This window comes from Oncorhynchus gorbuscha, unplaced genomic scaffold (assembly GCF_021184085.1).
Source record: "Oncorhynchus gorbuscha isolate QuinsamMale2020 ecotype Even-year unplaced genomic scaffold, OgorEven_v1.0 Un_scaffold_1504, whole genome shotgun sequence".
Classification (NCBI taxonomy): domain Eukaryota; kingdom Metazoa; phylum Chordata; class Actinopteri; order Salmoniformes; family Salmonidae; genus Oncorhynchus; species Oncorhynchus gorbuscha.
Genome location: NW_025746264.1, coordinates 77,501 through 98,219, shown reverse-complemented (window position 1 = coordinate 98,219; position 20,719 = coordinate 77,501). Strand labels below are relative to the sequence as shown.

Here is a 20,719-nt window from a genome sequence, read left to right as displayed (position 1 = left end):
ATGTATTATGTGTGCGTGTGACCCCCGACAGCTCTCTGTAGAGAGAGGGACCCCCACATTTATAGAGAATGTATTATGTGTGCGTGTGACCCCCGACAGCTCTCTGAAGAGAGAGAACCCCCACCTGAGTGAAGACGTGGTTCTGATCAGGGCTCTGAGAGACTCCAATCTGCCCAAGTTCCTCACAGACGATGCTGCGCTCTTTGGGTGAGAGAACACACACACACACACACACACACACACACACACACACACACACACACACACACACACACACACACACACACACACACACACACACACACACACACACACACACACACACACACACACACACACACACACACAGACAAACCAATGGTGTCCCACAGCTAATGTTACAGCACTATGGAGAAGAATAGAATGTTCCACTGTTATCGTTCATCATGCCTCATCATGCCTCATCATGCCTCATCATGCCTCATCATGCCTCATCATGCCTCATCATGCCTCATCATGCCTCATCATGCCTCATCATGCCTCATCATGCCTCATCATGCCTCATCATGCCTCATCATGCCTTACTGACGTGTGTTTGTCCGTATGACGGCTCTGTGGGTGTGTGTTTCTGTGTATGACGGCTCTGTGGGTGTGTGTTTCTGTGTATGACGGCTCTGTGGGTGTGTGTTTCTGTGTATGACGGCTCTGTGGGTGTGTGTTTCTGTGTATGACGGTTCTATGTCTGTGTGGTCTCTGCTCTAGTGGCATCATGTCTGACCTGTTCCCTGGCGTGTCCATCCCTGAACATGACTATGGTGTTCTCCAAACCACCATCCTGGAGTCTCTAGTGAAACGCAACCTGCAGCCCCTACCGAGCATGACGCACAAGGTACTGACTGACCCTACCCAGCATGACGCACAAGGTACTGACTGACCCTACCCAGCATGACGCACAAGGTACTGACTGACCCTACCCAGCATGACGCACAAGGTACTGACTGACCCTACCCAGCATGATGCACAAGGTACTGACTGACCCTACCGAGCATGACGCACAAGGTACTGACTGACCCTACCGAGCATGACGCACAAGGTACTGACTGACCCTACCCAGCATGACGCACAAGGTACTGACTGACCCTACCCAGCATGATGCACAAGGTACTGACTGACCCTACCCAGCATGACGCACAAGGTACTGACTGACCCTACCCAGCATGACGCACAAGGTACTGACTGACCCTACCCAGCATGACGCACAAGGTACTGACTGACCCTACCCAGCATGACGCACAATGTACTGACTGACCCTACCCAGCATGACGCACAAGGTACTGACTGACCCTACCCAGCATGACGCACAAAGTACTGACTGACCCGACCCAGCATGACGCACAAGGTACTGACTGACCCTACCCATCATGACGCACAAGGTACTGACTGACCCTACCCAGCATGACGCACAAGGTACTGACTGACCCTACCCAGCATGACCAACAAGGTACTGACTGACCCTACCCAGCATGACGCACAAGGTACTGACTGACCCTACCCAGCATGACGCACAAGGTACTGACTGACCCTACCCAGCATGACCAACAAGGTACTGACTGACCCTACCCAGCATGACGCACAAGGTACTGACTGACCCTACCCAGCATGACCAACAAGGTACTGACTGACCCTACCCAGCATGACGCACAAGGTACTGACTGACCCTACCCAGCATGACACACAAGGTACTGACTGACCCTACCCAGCATAACGCACAAGGTACTGACTGACCCTACCCAGCATGACCAACAAGGTACTGACTGACCCTACCCAGCATGACGCACAAGGTACTGACTGACCCTACCCAGCATGACGCACAAGGTACTGACTGACCCTACCCAGCATGACCAACAAGGTACTGACTGACCCTACCCAGCATGACGCACAAGGTACTGACTGACCCTACCCAGCATGACCAACAAGGTACTGACTGACCCTACCCAGCATGACCAACAAGGTACTGACTGACTGACTGAACGTATATATTAATTTAAATAAACATAATGTAGGCCTCAAAGTGCTTTATATAATTAGGTAATCAATGATTGCTATGTCATTACTAATGATCAAGATTAAACACAAAAACATAATTCAACAAAATCGTTCAATTTGGTTCAGTTTGACTTCAAATTAAAATACATGAATTAGTGATGATGTATAATCCTTATATGTAACCCTTCCTCTCCCTCCCTCCAGGTGATCTCTGTGTGGTTGTAACCCTTCCTCTCCCTCCCTCCAGGTGATCTCTGTGTGGTTGTAACCCTTCCTCTCCCTCCCTCCAGGTGATCTCTGTGTGGTTTTAACCCTCTCCCTCCCTCCAGGTGATCTCTGTGTGGTTGTAACCCTTCCTCTCCCTCCCTCCAGGTGATCTCTGTGTGGTTGTAACCCTTCCTCTCCCTCCCTCCAGGTGATCTCTGTGTGGTTGTAACCCTTCCTCTCCCTCCCTCCAGGTGATCTCTGTGTGGTTGTAACCCTTCCTCTCCCTCCCTCCAGGTGATCTCTGTGTGGTTGTAACCCTTCCTCTCCCTCCCTCCAGGTGATCTCTGTGTGGTTTTAACCCTTCCTCTCCCTCCCTCCAGGTGATCTCTGTGTGGTTGTAACCCTTCCTCTCCCTCCCTCCAGGTGATCTCTGTGTGGTTTTAACCCTTCCTCTCCCTCCCTCCAGGTGATCTCTGTGTGGTTGTAACCCTTCCTCTCCCTCCCTCCAGGTGATCTCTGTGTGGTTTTAACCCTCTCCCTCCCTCCAGGTGATCTCTGTGTGGTTATAACCCTTCGTCTCCGTCCCTCCCTCCAGGTGATCTCTGTGTGGTTGTAACCCTTCCTCTCCCTCCCTCCCTCCAGGTGATCTCTATGTGGTTATAACCCTTCCTCTCCCTCCCTCCAGGTGATCTCTGTGTGGTTGTAACCCTTCCTCTCCCTCCAGGTGATCTCTGTGTGGTTGTAACCCTTCCTCTCCCTCCCTCCAGGTGATCTCTGTGTGGTTGTAACCCTTCCTCTCCCTCCCTCCAGGTGATCTCTGTGTGGTTGTAACCCTTCCTCTCCCTCCCGGTGATCTCTATGTGGTTGTAACCCTTCCTCTCCCTCCAGGTGATCTCTGTGTGGTTGTAACCCTTCCTCTCCCTCCCTCCCTCCAGGTGATCTCTGTGTGGTTGTAACCCTTCCTCTCCCTCCCTCCCTCCAGGTGATCTCTGTGTGGTTGTAACCCTTCCTCTCTCTCCCTCCAGGTGATATCTGTGTGGTTGTAACCCTTCCTCTCCCTCCAGGTGATCTCTATGTGGTTGTAACCCTTCCTCTCCCTCCAGGTGATCTCTGTGTGGTTGTAACCCTTCCTCTCCCTCCAGGTGATCTCTGTGTGGTTGTAACCCTTCCTCTCCCTCCAGGTGATCTCTGTGTGGTTGTAACCCTTCCTCTCCCTCCCTCCAGGTGATCTGTGTGGTTGTAACCCTTCCTCTCCCTCCCTCCAGGTGATCTCTGTGTGGTTGTAACCCTTCCTCTCCCTCCCTCCAGGTGATCTCTGTGTGGTTGTAACCCTTCCTCTCCCTCCCTCCAGGTGATCTCTGTGTGGTTGTAACCCTTCCTCTCCCTCCCTCCAGATGATCTCTGTGAGGTTGTAACCCTTCCTCTCCCTCCATGTGATCTCTGTGTGGTTGTAACCCTTCCTCTCCCTCCCTCCAGGTGATCTCTGTGTGGTTGTAACCCTTCCTCTCCCTCCCTCCAGGTGATCTCTGTGTGGTTGTAACCCTCTCCCTCCCTCCAGGTGATCTCTGTGTGGTTGTAACCCTCTCCCTCCCTCCAGGTGATCTCTGTGTGGTTGTAACCCTTCCTCTCCCTCCCTCCAGGTGATCCAGCTGTATGAGACCATGATAGTACGTCATGGTGTGATGTTGGTGGGTCCTACAGGTGGAGGGAAGACCACGGTCTACTCCATCCTGTCTGATACCTTGGATACCCTGTGGCAGGCTGGCCACGGGAAACACAACCCCTTCTACCTCCCGGTCAAGACATACGTCCTCAACCCCAAGTCTGTCACCATGGGAGAGCTCTACGGAGAGGTACGCCTGGCTGACAATTCATCTGTGCACTAACAGACTCACATACTGTCGTTTCATTTCAACCATTTGATGTCTATGATGTACTGAGGGCTTTGCGGATGTTAATAAAGCTATAGGGGCTGATTCTCTTGACCTCTTCTCACTGCAGCTCTCTGCTCCACTTACAGCACCACTGACCTTTATTTTAACCTGACTATTGTTTCTGGTGTTCTCCTTTAAGATCTGGAAAGTGGCACATGTCCTCCCCTTACATGAAGGAGGAGATCCTTCTGACCTAGATAACTACTGTCCAATTTCCCCGACCAACTTTTGGCGAATAACTTTTTAAACTTCCCACTGTTCTTAATATGAACCAATCCGGTTTTAGACCTGGACACAGCACCGGTTCAGCAGCACCGGTTATTCTAGATGATGTGTTAAATAGCTTGGATCATTAAAAAAATCATTCTGCTGCCTTATTTATAGACCTTTCCAAGGCCTTTGACACTGTTGACCGTCACATTCTCATTCAAAGGCTGACTGAAATAGGTCTGGGTCAGGATTTTTGCAAGTGGTTTGAGAATTATCTGTCAGACAGGACTCAATGCATGATCTCTGATGGTGTTCAGTCTAGTTTCCTGGATATTACAAAAGGTGTACCGCAGGGGTCTGTACTGGGACCTGTTCTCTTTACTATTTATGTCAATAATACTGGTCTATCTGTTAACTTGTAATATTCATCTGTATGCATATGACAGTGTGATGTATGCCAATCACCCAACTGTTGACCAGTCTATATTAGAGCTGCAATCTTTTTATTTATTTTTTATTTCACCTTTATTTAACCAGGTAGGCAAGTTAAGAACAAGTTCTCATTTACAATTGCGACCTGGCCAAGATAAAGCAAAGCAGTGTGAACAGACAGCAACACAGAGTTACACATGGAGTAAAACAAATATACAGTCAATAATACAGTATAAACAAGTCTATATACAATGTGAGCAAATGAGGTGAGAAGGGAGGTAAAGGCAAAAAAGGCCATGGTGGAAAAGTAAATACAATATAGCAAGTAAAACACTGGAATGGTAGTTTTGCAATGGAAGAATGTGCAAAGTAGAAATAAAAATAACGGGGTGCAAAGGAGCAAAATAAATTAATTAATTAAATACAGTAGGGAAAGAGGTAGTTGTTTGGGCTAAATTATAGGTGGGCTATGTACAGGTGCAGTAATTTGTAAGATGCTCTGACAGTTGGTGCTTAAAGCTAGTGAGGGAGATAAGTGTTTCCAGTTTCAGAGATCTTTGTAGTTCGTTCCAGTCATTGGCAGCAGAGAATTGGAAGGAGAGGCGGCCAAAGAAAGAATTGGTTTTGGGGGTGACTAGAGAGGCATACCTGCTGGAGCGTGTGCTACAGGTGGGAGATGCTATGGTGACCAGCGAGCTGAGATAAGGGGGGACTTTACCTAGCAGGGTCTTGTAGATGACATAGAGCCAGTGGGTTTGGCGACGAGTATGAAGCGAGGGCCAGCCAACGAGAGCGTACAGGTCGCAATGGTGGGTAGTATATGGGGCTTTGGTGACGAAACGGATTGCACTGTGATAGACTGCATCCAATTTGTTGAGTAGAGTGTTGGAGGCTATTTTGTAAATGACATCGCCAAAGTCGAGGATTGGTAGGATGGTCACTTTTACAAGGGTATGTTTGACCTTGTTACCTTACAGAATGCCCTGGTTGGTTTAAAACTGGTACTTAATGTGGGCAAGACTAAATACACGTTGTTCACTAACTGTTTCAGATGGATACATATTTATTTATTGGATGGTTCTCCCATCTTTCGGGTTCCCACCTATACATATCTGTGCATTTCGATTGGCAAAGACTTAATGTTTAATAAAACACATGGATGAGCTCGTTAAAAAGCTCAGATTTAAAGTGGGCTTCTGTTTTTAGACGTACTGTAGATCTGGCCTCTCCCTAAATACCAGGAAGCAGGTTGTACAGTCAAATTTACTGCCAGTTGTTAACTATGGTCATGTGTTATTGGTAATATACATTTCTCTTCCTGTTTGTGAGAAGATGTTTATACTGAATGAGACCCTGGTCTCAATTGGGCTGCTCTGAATAAATAAAAGTGAATACCACATTTTATAAATAAATCCATCCATAAACAGTCAGTTGATTAGTTAACGATTAACCCTCCAACTCATTAATGTACCAATTAGTTCAATCAATGTATCCTTCGTTCGCTTGCTCACTCGTTTACTCAATGTGTATATACAAACATAGGTCACAATGTGCATAACATGAGCCCCTAACCTTTCATCCCTGACCCCTACAGGTGAACATATTGACCCTGGAGTGGCGTGACGGCCTGATGGCGCTCAGCGTGCGAGCGGCCTGCAACGACACCAGCGATGACCACAAGTGGATCGTGTCGGACGGTCCGGTGGACGCTGTGGATTGAGAACATGAACACGGTCCTGGACGACAACAAGATGCTGTGTCTGGCCAACAGCGAACGCATCAAACTGACCCCGTCTATACACATGGTGTTTGAGGTCAGAGAGGGGTCAGGGGTTATAGGTTAGGGGTTCCTCTTCATTGCGTTCTAGTGTTGATGACAAGCGGGATAGTCACTGTGGACAGATAATAGTGACTTGTTAAAGATCCAGACATTATAAATGCTCTGCAACCTTTGTGTTGTGTGTCTCAGGTCCAGGACTTATCGGTGGCGTCCCCAGCCACAGTGATTCGCTGTGGGATGGTCTACATCGACTCTAACGAACTCAAATGGATGCCCTATGTCCAGACCTGGATCACTGGCCTGGCTAAAAGGTGATTTACCAGTCTCCTTAACATGGTCCAGACCTGGATCACTGGCCTGACTAACAAGGTGATTTACCAGTCTCCTTAACATGGTCCAGACCTGGATCACTGGCCTGACTAACAAGGTGATTTACCAGTCTCCTTAACATGGTCCAGACCTGGATCACTGGCCTGACTAACAAGGTGATTTACCAGTCTCCTTAACATGGTCCAGACCTGGATCACTGGCCTGACTAACAAGGTGATTTACCAGTCTCCTTAACATGGTCCAGACCTGGATCACTGGCCTGACTAACAAGGTGATTTACCAGTCTCCTTAACATGGTCCAGACCTGGATCACTGGCCTGACTAACAAGGTGATTTACCAGTCTCCTTAACATGGTCCAGACCTGGATCACTGGCCTGACTAACAAGGTGATTTACCAGTCTCCTTAACATGGTCCAGACCTGGATCACTGGCCTGACTAACAAGGTGATTTCCTGCGCTGATCACATCTCTACTCCGAATATACATCTACCATGTCTTCATAATCATAATGTCCCTCTGTGGAAGTAGCTGTGGGCTCAGTCAAGCCTGTTTGGAATTCTGTATTCTCATGTTATCGTTCTGTGAAGATCACAGAGAATGTCGTGTCTCTCAGACCAAAGACAGAGGTGTATCTAACTATATAGATGGCTAGGATGGTATTCCTACTGTCAGTGTCAGCAGATCCATCATAAACATCAACCACCACAACACATCAAAGATCATCATGTGACCCGTCACCTCTAACCTTTACACATTCTCTCTTCGTCACCTCTAACCTTTACACATTCTCTCTTCGTCACCTCTAACCTTTACACATTCTCTCTTCGTCACCTCTAACCTTTACACATTCTCTCTTCGTCACCTCTAACCTTTACACATTCTCTCTTCGTCACCTCTAACCTTTACACATTCTCTCTTCGTCACCTCTAACCTTTACACATTCTCTCTTCGTCACCTCTAACCTTTACACATTCTCTCTTCGTCACCTCTAACCTTTACACATTCTCTCTTCGTCACCTCTGACCTTTACACATTCTCTCTTCGTCACCTCTAACCTTTACACATTCTCTCTTCGTCACCTCTGACCTTTACACATTCTATCTTCGTCACCTCTAACCTTTACACATTCTCTCTTCGTCACCTCTAACCTTTACACATTCTCTCTTCGTCACCTCTAACCTTTACACATTCTCTCTTCGTCACCTCTAACCTTTACACATTCTCTCTTCGTCACCTCTAACCTTTACACATTCTCTCTTCGTCACCTCTAACCTTTACACATTCTCTCTTCGTCACCTCTAACCTTTACACATTCTCTCTTCTTCACCTCTAACCTTTACACATTCTCTCTTCGTCACCTCTAACCTTTACACATTCTCTCTTCGTCACCTCTAACCTTTACACATTCTCTCTTCGTCACCTCTAACCTTTACACATTCTCTCTTCGTCACCTCTAACCTTTACACATTCTCTCTTCGTCACCTCTAACCTTTACACATTCTCTCTTCGTCACCTCTAACCTTTACACATTCTCTCTTGCATCATTAGAAGAGGAGCCTGTGAACTGTCCCTGTCTTTATGATAACTGTCTTTAAATGGTTTTATATCCTTCGTACTGCTGCTGTTGTGTCTGATGTTACAGACCTACAGTGTTGTCAGAGATGGTTATATCTGCTGTTGTGTCTGATGTTACAGACCTACAGTGTTGTCAGAGATGGTTATATCTGCTGTTGTGTCTGATGTTACAGACCTACAGTGTTGTCAGAGATGGGTTATATCTGCTGTTGTGTCTGATGTTACAGACCTACAGTGTTGTCAGAGATGGTTATATCTGCTGTTGTGTCTGATGTTACAGACCTACAGTGTTGTCAGAGATGGTTATATCTGCTGTTGTGTCTGATGTTACAGACCTACAGTGTTGTCAGAGATGGTTATATCTGCTGTTGTGTCTGATGTTACAGACCTACAGTGTTGTCAGAGATGGTTATATCTGCTGTTGTGTCTGATGTTACAGACCTACAGTGTTGTCAGAGATGGTTATATCTGCTGTTGTGTCTGATGTTACAGACCTACAGTGTTGTCAGAGATGGTTATATCTGCTGTTGTGTCTGATGTTACAGACCTACAGTGTTGTCAGAGATGGTTATATCTGCTGTTGTGTCTGATGTTACAGACCTACAGTGTTGTCAGAGATGGTTATATCTGCTGTTGTTTCTGATGTTATAGCAGACAGATGTTACAGACCTACAGTGTTGTCAGAGATTTTTTATTTTATATTTTATTTCACCTTAATTTAACCAGGTAGGCTAGTTGAGAACAAGTTCTCATTTGCAACTGCGACCTGGCCAAGATAAAGCATAGCAGTGTGAACAGACAACACAGAGTTACACATGGAGTAAACAATTAACAAGTCAATAACACAGTAGAAAAAAAGGGAGTCTATATACATTGTGTGCAAAAGGCATGAGGAGGTAGGCGAATAATTACAATATTGCAGATTAACACTGGAGTGATAAATGATCAGATGGTCATGTACAGGTAGAGATATTGGTGTGCAAAAGAGCAGAAAAGTAAATAAATCAAAACAGTATGGGGATGAGGTAGGTGAAAATGGGTGGGCGATTTACCAATAGACTATGTACAGCTGCAGCGATCGGTTAGCTGCTCAGATAGCAGATGTTTGAAGTTGGTGAGGGAGATAAAAGTCTCCAACTTCAGCGATTTTTGCAATTCGTTCCAGTCACAGGCAGCAGAGTACTGGAACGAAAGGCGGCCAAATGAGGTGTTGGCTTTAGGGATGATCATTGAGATACACCTGCTGGAGCGCCTGCTACGGATGGGTGTTGTCATTGTGACCAGTGAACTGAGATAAGGCGGAGCTTTACCTAGCATGGACTTGTAGATGACCTGGAGCCAGTGGGTCTGGCGACGAATATGTAGCGAGGGCCAGCCGACTAGAGCATACAAGTCGCAGTGGTGGGTGGTATAAGGTGCTTTAGTGACAAAACGGATGGCACTGTGATAAACTGCATCCAGTTTGCTGAGTAGAGTGTTGGAAGCAATTTTGTAGATGACATCGCCGAAGTCGAGGATCGGTAGGATAGTCAGTTTTACTAGGGTAAGTTTGGCGGCGTGAGTGAAGGAGGCTTTGTTGCGGAATAGAAAGCCGACTCTTGATTTGATTTTCGATTGGAGATGTTTGATATGAGTCTGGAAGGAGAGTTTACAGTCTAGCCAGACACCTAGGTACTTATAGATGTCCACATATTCAAGGTCGGAACCATCCAGGGTGGTGATGCTAGTCGGGCATGCGGGTGCAGGCAGCGATCGGTTGAAAAGCATGCATTTGGTTTTACTAGCGTTTAAGAGCAGTTGGAGGCCACGGAAGGAGTGTTGTATGGCATTGAAGCTCGTTTGGAGGTTAGATAGCACAGTGTCCAAGGACGGGCCGGAAGTATATAGAATGGTGTCGTCTGCGTAGAGGTGGATCAGGGAATCGCCCGCAGCAAGAGCAACATCATTGATATATACAGAGAAAAGAGTCGGCCCGAGAATTGAACCCTGTGGCACCCCCATAGAGACTGCCAAAGGACCGGACAGCATGCCCTCCGATTTGACACACTGAACTCTGTCTGCAAAGTAATTGGTGAACCAGGCAAGGCAGTCATCCTGAAAACCGAGGCTACTGAGTCTGCCGATAAGAATATGGTGATTGACAGAGTCGAAAGCCTTGGCAAGGTCGATGAAGACGGCTGCACAGTACTGTCTTTTATCGATGGCGGTTATGATATCGTTTAGTACCTTGAGTGTGGCTGAGGTGCACCCGTGACCGGCTCGGAAACCAGATTGCACAGCGGAGAAGGTACGGTGGGATTCGAGATGGTCAGTGACCAGTTTGTTGACTTGGCTTTCGAAGACCTTAGATAGGCAGGGCAGGATGGATATATGTCTGTAACAGTTTGGGTCCAGGGTGTCTCCCCTTTGAAGAGGGGGATGACTGCAGCAGCTTTCAATCCTTGGGGATCTCAGACGATATGAAAGAGACGTTGAACAGGCTGGTAATAGGGGTTGCGACAATGGCGGCGGATAGTTTCAGAAATAGAGGGTCCAGATTGTCAAGCCCAGCTGATTTGTATGGGTCCAGGTTTTGCAGCTCTTTCAGAACATCTGCTATCTGGATTTGTGTAAAGGAGAACCTGGAGAGGCTTGGGCGAGGAGCTGCGGGGGGTGGAGCTGTTGGCCGAGGTTGGAGTAGCCAGGCGGAAGGCATGGCCAGCCGTTGAGAAATGCTTGTTGAAGTTTTCGATAATCATGGATTTATCGGTGGTGACCGTGTTACCTAGCCTCAGTGCAGTGGGCAGCTGGGAGGAGGTGGGTTCCTTGATGATTTGTGTGAGATTGAGGGCATCTAGCTTAGATTGTAGGACTGCCGGGGTGTTAAGCATATCCCAGTTTAGGTCACCTAACAGAACAAACTCTGAAGCTAGATGGGGGGTGATCAATTCACAAATGGTGTCCAGGGCACAGCTGGGAGCTGAGGGGGGTCGGTAGCAGGCGGCAACAGTGAGAGACTTATTTCTGGAGAGAGTAAGTTAGAGGACCGGGGCTAAACAAGCTAGCAGTTAGCAGGCCGAATTAGCAAGAAAGGGGATAGCAAGGGCTAGAGAGTTAGCCTTTGGGGGACGTCGTGATGGGGTGAGTCTGTTTATTCCTCTTCATGCGGTGACATCGATAGACCGGTCGTGGGTCCGGGTATTGTAGCCCAGGAGTATGCTACGGTGGTAGCACAGGGGCTCTGGCCGGGCTAGCTTCAAGCTAAGTGGGTGGAAATGCTAGCCAGGAGTAATCATCCGGGGTTGCGGTTTAGCTAGATAGCTAGTTGTGAAGATCCAGCTGAAAAATGTTCCGTTTGCGGTGGGAATCCGGGGATAAAAAAATAAATAGGCCCGTTATGCTCTGGTCGCGTTGTTCGAACTGGCGAGAGCTTTCCGAGCTAAAAGGTTAGCTGATGACCGGTTAGCTGTAGACCGCTAGCATAGCTGGTAGTTAGCTGGCTAGCTTCAGTTCAGGGTTCCGGTTCCGAAGTAAATATAAATACTTTAGGAAAAGTAGCTACATTGGGTGAGGCGGGTTGCAGGAGAGTATTTGGAAGCTGAGGTTTAGCAAAATGTTTTAAAAGATATGCGAAGAAAAATATGTAAAAACGAAAAAAAACGATATATACAAGGGACACGACACGTCAGGACGTCTTACTGCTACGCCATCTTGGTTCTTGTGTAGAGATGGGTTATATCTGCTGTTGTGTCTGATGTTATAGCTGACAGATGATTTATCTTGATTACTGTCTATTGAGTTATTGGTTGACATGGATCTTTATCTTAATTCAAAAGCCAACTTTTACCTGTTTTTTCTTGATGTCCTGATCATACATTTAACTTGCCCTGCTTCTCACTCTCTCTGCCCTCTCTGTTGCTGTCTCCCCCTATCCTCCTCTCCCTTCTACCCCCCCAGCTCCCTGAAGCAGTGTGTGTGTACCTGTTGGCGTTGTTTGAGCAGTACGTGGAGAAGGGTCTTCAGTTTGTGTGGAAGCGTTGTGTCCAGGCCATGGGCCAGGTGGACATCAGTAAGGTCACTACCCTCTGCTGCCTGTTGGAGGCGCTGCTGCTGGGAGACGGAAGACCAGACCTCAAGATGGTAGGCTAAATGTTACTAGACAACCACATGTTAACCAGTCATTATACACATCTTTAAACTGGGTGGTTCGAGCCCTGAAAGCTGATTAGCTGACAGATGTGGTATATCATATATATATGACAAAACATTGATTTTTTACTTCTCTAATTACGTTGTCGACCAGTTTATAATAGCAATAAGGCACCTCGGGGGTTTGTGGTATATGGCCAACATAGCACGTGTGTGTGTGTGTGTTCTAGGAAGCTAAGCACCTGAACAGTGTGTTGTGTCAGACGTTTGTGTTCTGCTACCTGTGGTCTGTGGGGGGTAACCTGACTGACAGCCACTGGGATGCCTTTGACAGCTTTGTCAGACAACAGTTTGAAGACAATAATGACGCCAAGGTTAGTAGGGCCTTCATCACCATCGTTATAATCATCATCATAGTCAGAATAATTATACTAATAATAATTATCATTGTCATCATTTGTGAATTATAATAATCATCATTATTGTCAGAATTTTAATCATCATCATTATTGTCAGAATTGTAATCATCATCATAGTCAGAATTATGATCATCATCAGTCAGAATTATAATCATCATCATAGTCAGAATTATAATCATCATCATAGTCAGAATTATAATTATTTTCATTATAGTCAGAATTATAATCATCATCATCTTAGTCAGAATTATAATCATCATCATAGAATTATAATCATCATCATCTTAGTCAGAATTATAATCATCATCATAGAATTATAATCATCATCATCATAGTCAGAATTATAATCATCATCCTCATAGTCAGAATTATAATCATCTACAGCATGCCATGCCTATCACACACACAGGGGTAGAGAGACACACTATATACTGTTTTCTTTTCCATACCATCAGAAGACTGCATTTAAAAAAAAAAAACTGCATTTCCAGACAGGTTCAAAGCTTTATCTATTACCAGGGTCCAACTTAACCTGCCCTGACTGCCATACATATTACTGAAGGCCAACACTCCTCGCCAGGTGCTAGCTAGTATTAGCATGCTACAGAGGTGTAACTGGGGAATGGGGATTCTGTCCTGTTTTCTTCTAAGGTTTGATTTTCTTATCTGAAACTCCATGGGCAAGAACTAGGACCAGACCCTTTCTGCCTGGCTAGAATTTTCTCTTTCAAGCCGAACTGAACTCGAGAACCAACTTCTCTCGTTAAAGTCGACATTAGTCAAAACATTTATTTTGATTTCTACAATGCCACTTGCCCACTACCACAGGATAAACAGCTGCCCACTACCACAGGATAAACAGCTGCCCACTACCACAGGATAAACAGCTGCCCACTACCACAGGATAAACAGCTGCCCACTACCACAGGATAAACAGCTGCCCACTACCACAGGATAAACAGCTGCCCACTACCACAGGATAAACAGGTGCCCACTACCACAGGATAAACAGCTGCCCACTACCACAGGATAAACAGCTGCCCACTACCACAGGATAAACAGCTGCCCACTACCACAGGATAAACAGGTGCCCACTACCACAGGATAAACAGCTGCCCACTACCACAGGATAAACAGCTGCCCACTACCACAGGACAAACAGGTGCCCACTACCACAGGATAAACAGCTGCCCACTACCACAGGATAAACAGCTGTGGTGATTGATACATTGATACAGCAGAACACAGACAGTGAGACAGTCCTGCCCAGTAGCACAGGATAAACAGCTGTGATGATTACGGTCTATCCATTGATACAGCAGAACACAGACAGTGAGACAGTCCTGCCCAGTACACAGGATAAACAGCTGTGGTGATTACGGTCTATCCATTGATACAGCAGAACACAGACAGTGAGACAGTCCTGCCCAGTAGCACAGCGGGTCGGACTTTGTTTACACAAGACAACACGTCGCACACATTTTTACTTGTGAAATACTGCATCAAACACCTGAGCTAGATGTATTGGTAAATGTCCTACTGCACCAAACACCTTAAGTAGATGTATTGGTAAATGTCCTACTGCACCAAACACCTTAAGTAGATGTATTGGTAAATGTCCTACTGCACCAAACACCTTAAGTAGATGTATTGGTAAATGTCCTACTGCACCAAACACCTTAAGTAGATGTATTGGTAAATATCCTACTGCATCAAACACCTGAGCTAGATGTATTGGTAAATGTCCTACTGCACCAAACACCTGAGCTAGATGTATTGGTAAATATCCTACTGCACCAAACACCTTAGCTAGACGTATTGATAAAAGCCTACTGCATCAAAAACCTTAGCTAGATGTATTGATAAACGTCCTACTGCATCAAACACGTTAAGTAGATGTATTGGTAAATGTCCTACTGCACCAAACACCTTAAGTAGATGTATTGGTAAATGTCCTACTGCACCAAACACCTTAAGTAGATGTATTGGTAAATGTCCTACTGCACCAAACACCTTAAGTAGATGTATTGGTAAATGTCCTACTGCACCAAACACCTTAAGTAGATGTATTGGTAAATATCCTACTGCATCAAACACCTGAGCTAGATGTATTGGTAAATGTCCTACTGCACCAAACACCTGAGCTAGATGTATTGGTAAATATCCTACTGCACCAAACACCTTAGCTAGACGTATTGATAAAAGCCTACTGCATCAAAAACCTTAGCTAGATGTATTGATAAACGTCCTACTGCATCAAACACCTTAAGTAGATGTATTGGTAAATGTCCTACTGCACCAAACACCTGAGCTAGATGTATTGGTAAATGTCCTACTGCACCAAACACCTTAAGTAGATGTATTGGTAAATGTCCTACTGCACCAAACACCTTAAGTAGATGTATTGGTAAATGTCCTACTGCACCAAACACCTGAGCTAGATGTATTGGTAAATGTCCTACTGCACCAAACACCTTAAGTAGATGTATTGGTAAATGTCCTACTGCACCAAACACCTTAAGTAGATGTATTGGTAAATGTCCTACTGCATCAAACACCTGAGCTAGATGTATTGGTAAATGTCCTACTGCACCAAACACCTGAGCTAGATGTATTGGTAAATGTCCTACTGCACCAAACACCTTAAGTAGATGTATTGGTAAATGTCCTACTGCACCAAACACCTTAAGTAGATGTATTGGTAAATGTCCTACTGCATCAAACACCTGAGCTAGATGTATTGGTAAATGTCCTACTGCACCAAACACCTGAGCTAGATGTATTGGTAAATATCCTACTGCACCAAACACCTTAGCTAGACGTATTGATAAAAGCCTACTGCACCCAACACCTTAGGTAGATGCATTAGAAAAGGTCTACTGCATCAGACACCTTAGGTAGATGTATTGATAAATATCCTACTGCACCAAACACCTTAGGTAGATGTATTGATAAATATCCTACTGCACCAAACACCTTAGGTAGATGTATTGATAAATATCCTACTGCACCAAACACCTTAGGTAGATGTATTGATAAATATCCTACTGCACCAAACACCTTAGGTAGATGTAAACTTCCGCGACTAAATGATCCTTTGCAAAAACGTCTAAATTAATGACAGATTTCTTGAGTTATCTTAAATTCATTCGGACTCTTTTTAGGAAGTGATACTGGCTTTGTTCCTATGGTGTCTCATGGGGGACACACATCAGTAACTGCCACATCAATCCACACCTCCAAGACTGACATTTTTCTTCATGAGCAACAGATAAACACTTACTGAATCGGTGTGTTCAGTCACTCGTTAAGTCCTCTGAAAGGGTTTAAAATCAAATAGAGGCCTTACCTGTGGAATCAATTCAATCTGTAGACTGCTACCAATTATGAACATCTGATGAAGACTGCTACCAATTATGAACATCTGATGAAGACTGCTACCAATTATGAACATCTGATGAAGACTGCTACCAATTATGAACATCTGACGAAGACTGCTACCAATTATGAACATCTGATGAAGACTGCTACCAATTATGAACATCTGATGAAGACTGCTACCAATTATGAACATCTGATGAAGACTGCTACCAATTATGAACATCTGATGAAGACTGCTACCAATTATGAACATCTGATGAAGACTGCTACCAATTATGAACATCTGACGAAGACTGCTACCAATTATGAACATCTGATGAAGACTGCTACCAATTATGAACATCTGATGAAGACTGCTACCAATTATGAACATCTGACGAAGACTGCTACCAATTATGAACATCTGACGAAGACTACTACCAATTATGAACATCTGATGAAGACTGCTACCAATTATGAACATCTGATGAAGACTGCTACCAATTATGAACATCTGACGAAGACTGCTACCAATTATGAACATCTGATGAAGACTGCTACCAATTATGAACATCTGATGAAGACTGCTACCAATTATGAACATCTGACGAAGACTGCTACCAATTATGAACATCTGATGAAGACTGCTACCAATTATGAACATCTGATGAAGACTGCTACCAATTATGAACATCTGATGAAGACTGCTACCAATTATGAACATCTGATGAAGACTGCTACCAATTATGAACATCTGATGAAGACTGCTATCAATTATGAACATCTGATGAAGACTGCTACCATTATAAGTGTATTCAGTTGTTTTTATCAATGTGAAATATGCAACAAAGACACGTGCTGTAAAAGCCGTTTTAGTAGATGGATATGAACATATTGAAATGAACATCTCTAAAGGTATCGGTAGGAAAACCTCTGTCTGTCCCCTCAGAAATAAGGACAGCAGGTGAACGAGGCTGGAAGAGAAGGAGATTTCATATACCTGCTGAGAACTTTCAATGTATTTCATCATGCCATCAATGGAGACTATGGTTGCCATTGGTTGGTATCACAGTAATGATATCCAATAGGAACTCTCTACTTTCCTGTTCTGGAAGTGTCCCCGGGGTTGTAACAGTGTAATGATGGATAGAATGTTGTATTCCTTGAGTGAGTCCGTGGAGGAGTAGAATATGCATCATTTACCTGTTAGTGGAGTGAGAGACTGTGAGGGAGAAAGGATGAAGGCTCAATGTGTTACGGTCCATAACTAACAGAGATGATTTGTCCTGGAGGATCTAAACATGCATGCACACACGCCCCCAGACACCAACACAAGGCTGGTGAAGTCTGTCTCTGGGGATAACTCATGTGCAGCTCAGAGAACCTGAGGCGACTGTCGCTCTGTCTACTGTAGAGTTAGGGGCCATTATGTACCCATTCACATTCCTATCTACTGTGGAGTTAGGGGCCATTATGTACCCATTCACATTCCTATCTACTGTGGAGTTAGGGGCCATTATGTACCCATTCACATTCCTATCTACTGTGGAGTTAGGGGCCATTATGTACCCATTCACATTCCTATCTACTGTGGAGTTAGGGGCCATTATGTACACATTAATATTCCTGTCTACTGTGGAGTTAGGGTGCATTGTGTACACATAGCCCTGGAGTTGGTGGCTGGCTCTCGCTGACAGTAAACAAACCACACGCACCCACTCACCTCCAACAGCAGGACACCAAGTCCAGGGGGACAAACACAGCACACAAACTCTCACACACTGCAGGGGAGGGGGATGGAACACAAACTCTCACACACTGCAGGGGAGGGGGATGGAACACAAACTCTCACACACTGCAGGGGAGGGGGATGGAACACAAACTCTCACACACTGCAGGGGAGGGGGATGGAACACAAACTCTCACACACTGCAGGGGAGGGGATGGAACACAAACTCTCACACACTGCAGGGGAGGGGGATGGAACACAAACTCTCACACACTGCAAGGGGGTGGGGGTGGAACACAAACTCTCACACACTGCAGGGGGGTGGGGATGGAACACAAACTCTCACACACTGCAGGGGGTGGGGGTGGAACACAAACTCTCACACACTGCAGGGGGGTGGAACACAAACTCACACACTGCAGGGGGAGGGGGTGGAACACATTACATTTAAGTCATTTAGCAGACGCTCTTATCCAGAGCGACTTACACAAACTCTCACACACTGCAGGGGGGTGGGGGGGAACACAAACTCTCACATACTGCAGGGGGGGTGGGGGTGGAACACAAACTCTCACACACTGCAGGGGGGTGGAACACAAACTCTCACACACTGCAGGGGGGGTGGAACACAAACTCTCACACACTGCAGGGGGGTGGAACACAAACTCTCACACACTGCAGGGGGTGGAACACAAACTATCACACACTGCAGGGGGTGGAACACAAACTATCACACACTGCAGGGGGGTGGAACACAAACTCTCACACACTGCAGGGGGGGTGGAACACAAACGCTCACACACTGCAGGGGGGGGTGGAACACAAACTCTCACACACTGCGGGGGGCACAGGCTTCTATAGGCATCAGTTACCTTAACATAGAGACACACAGGCTTCTATAGGCATCAGTTACCTTAACATAGAGACACACAGGCTTCTATAGGCATCAGTTACCTTAACATAGAGACACACAGGCTTCTATAGGCATCAGTTACCTTAACATAGAGACACACAGGCTTCTATAGGCATCAGTTACCTTAACATAGAGACACACAGGCTTCTATAGGCATCAGTTACCTTAACATAGAGACACACAGGCTTCTATAGGCATCAGTTACCTTAACATAGAGACACACAGGCTTCTATAGGCATCAGTTACCTTAACATAGAACTGTTTCATCCTGACATGGATTTGTCTACCTGCTTCAATCATGACATTTCCAGTGTTAGAATATATGAAACATTATTACTATCACCCCTGTTAGATCTGTATGGCTTAGGGACAGTAAATACTATCACCCCTGTTAGATCTGTATGATTTATGGACAGTAAATACTATCACCCCTGTTAGATCTGTATGACTTATGGACAGTAAATACTATCACCCCTGTTAGATCTGTATGGCTTATGGACAGTAAATACTATCACCCCTGTTAGATCTGTATGACTTATGGACAGTAAATACTATCACCCCTGTTAGATCTGTATGACTTAGGGACAGTAAATACTATCACCCCTGTTAGATCTGTATGACTTATGGACAGTAAATACTATCAACCCTGTTAGATCTGTATGACTTATGGACAGTAAATACTATCATCCCTGTTAGATCTGTATGACTTAGTATTTACTGTCCCTATCACCCCTGTTAGATCTGTATGACAAAGGGACAGTAAATACTATCAACCCTGTTAGATCTGTATGACTTATGGACAGTAAATACTATCACCCCTGTTAGATCTATATGACTTATGGACAGTAAATACTATCAACCCTGTTAGATCTGTATGACTTAGGGACAGTAAATACTATCAACCCTGTTAGATCTGTATGACTTATGGACAGTAAATACTATCAACCCTGTTAGATCTGTATGACTTATGGACAGTAAATACTATCATCCCTGTTAGATATGTATGACTTATGGACAGTAAATACTATCAACCCTGTTAGATCTGTATGACTTAGTATTTACTGTCCCTATCACCCCTGTTAGATCTGTATGACTTAGGGACAGTAAATACTATCAACCCTGTTAGATCTGTATGACTTATGGACAGTAAATACTATCAACCCTGTTAGATCTGTATGACTTAGTATTTACTGTCCCTATCAACCCTGTTAGATCTGTATGAATTAGGGACAGTAAATACTATCACCCCTGTTAGGTCTGTATGACTTAGTAAATACTATCAACCCTGTTAGATCTGTATGAATTAGTAAATACTATCAACCCTGTTAGGTCTGTATGACTTAGGGACAGTAAATACTATCACCCCTGTTAGGTCTGTATGACTTAGGGACAGTAAATACTATCAACCCTGTTAGGTCTGTATGACTTAGTAAATACTATCAACCCTGTTAGATCTGTATGAATTAGTAAATACTATCAACCCTGTTAGATCTGTATGAATTAGTAAATACTATCAACCCTGTTAGGTCTGTATGACTTAGTAAATACTATCAACCCTGTTAGGTCTGTATGACTTAGGGACAGTAAATACTATCAACCCTGTTAGATCTGTATGACTTAGGGACAGTAAATACTATCAACCCTGTGTGTGTGAGTATATGCTAGTATGTGTCACT

The 20,719-nt window shown here is 45.0% G+C and overlaps 1 pseudogene; it reads left to right on the top strand.

Moving 5' to 3' along the window:
- The window catches only part of LOC124023141, a 138,134-nt pseudogene that overhangs the window by 40,192 nt on the left and 77,223 nt on the right, over window positions 1–20,719 (top strand).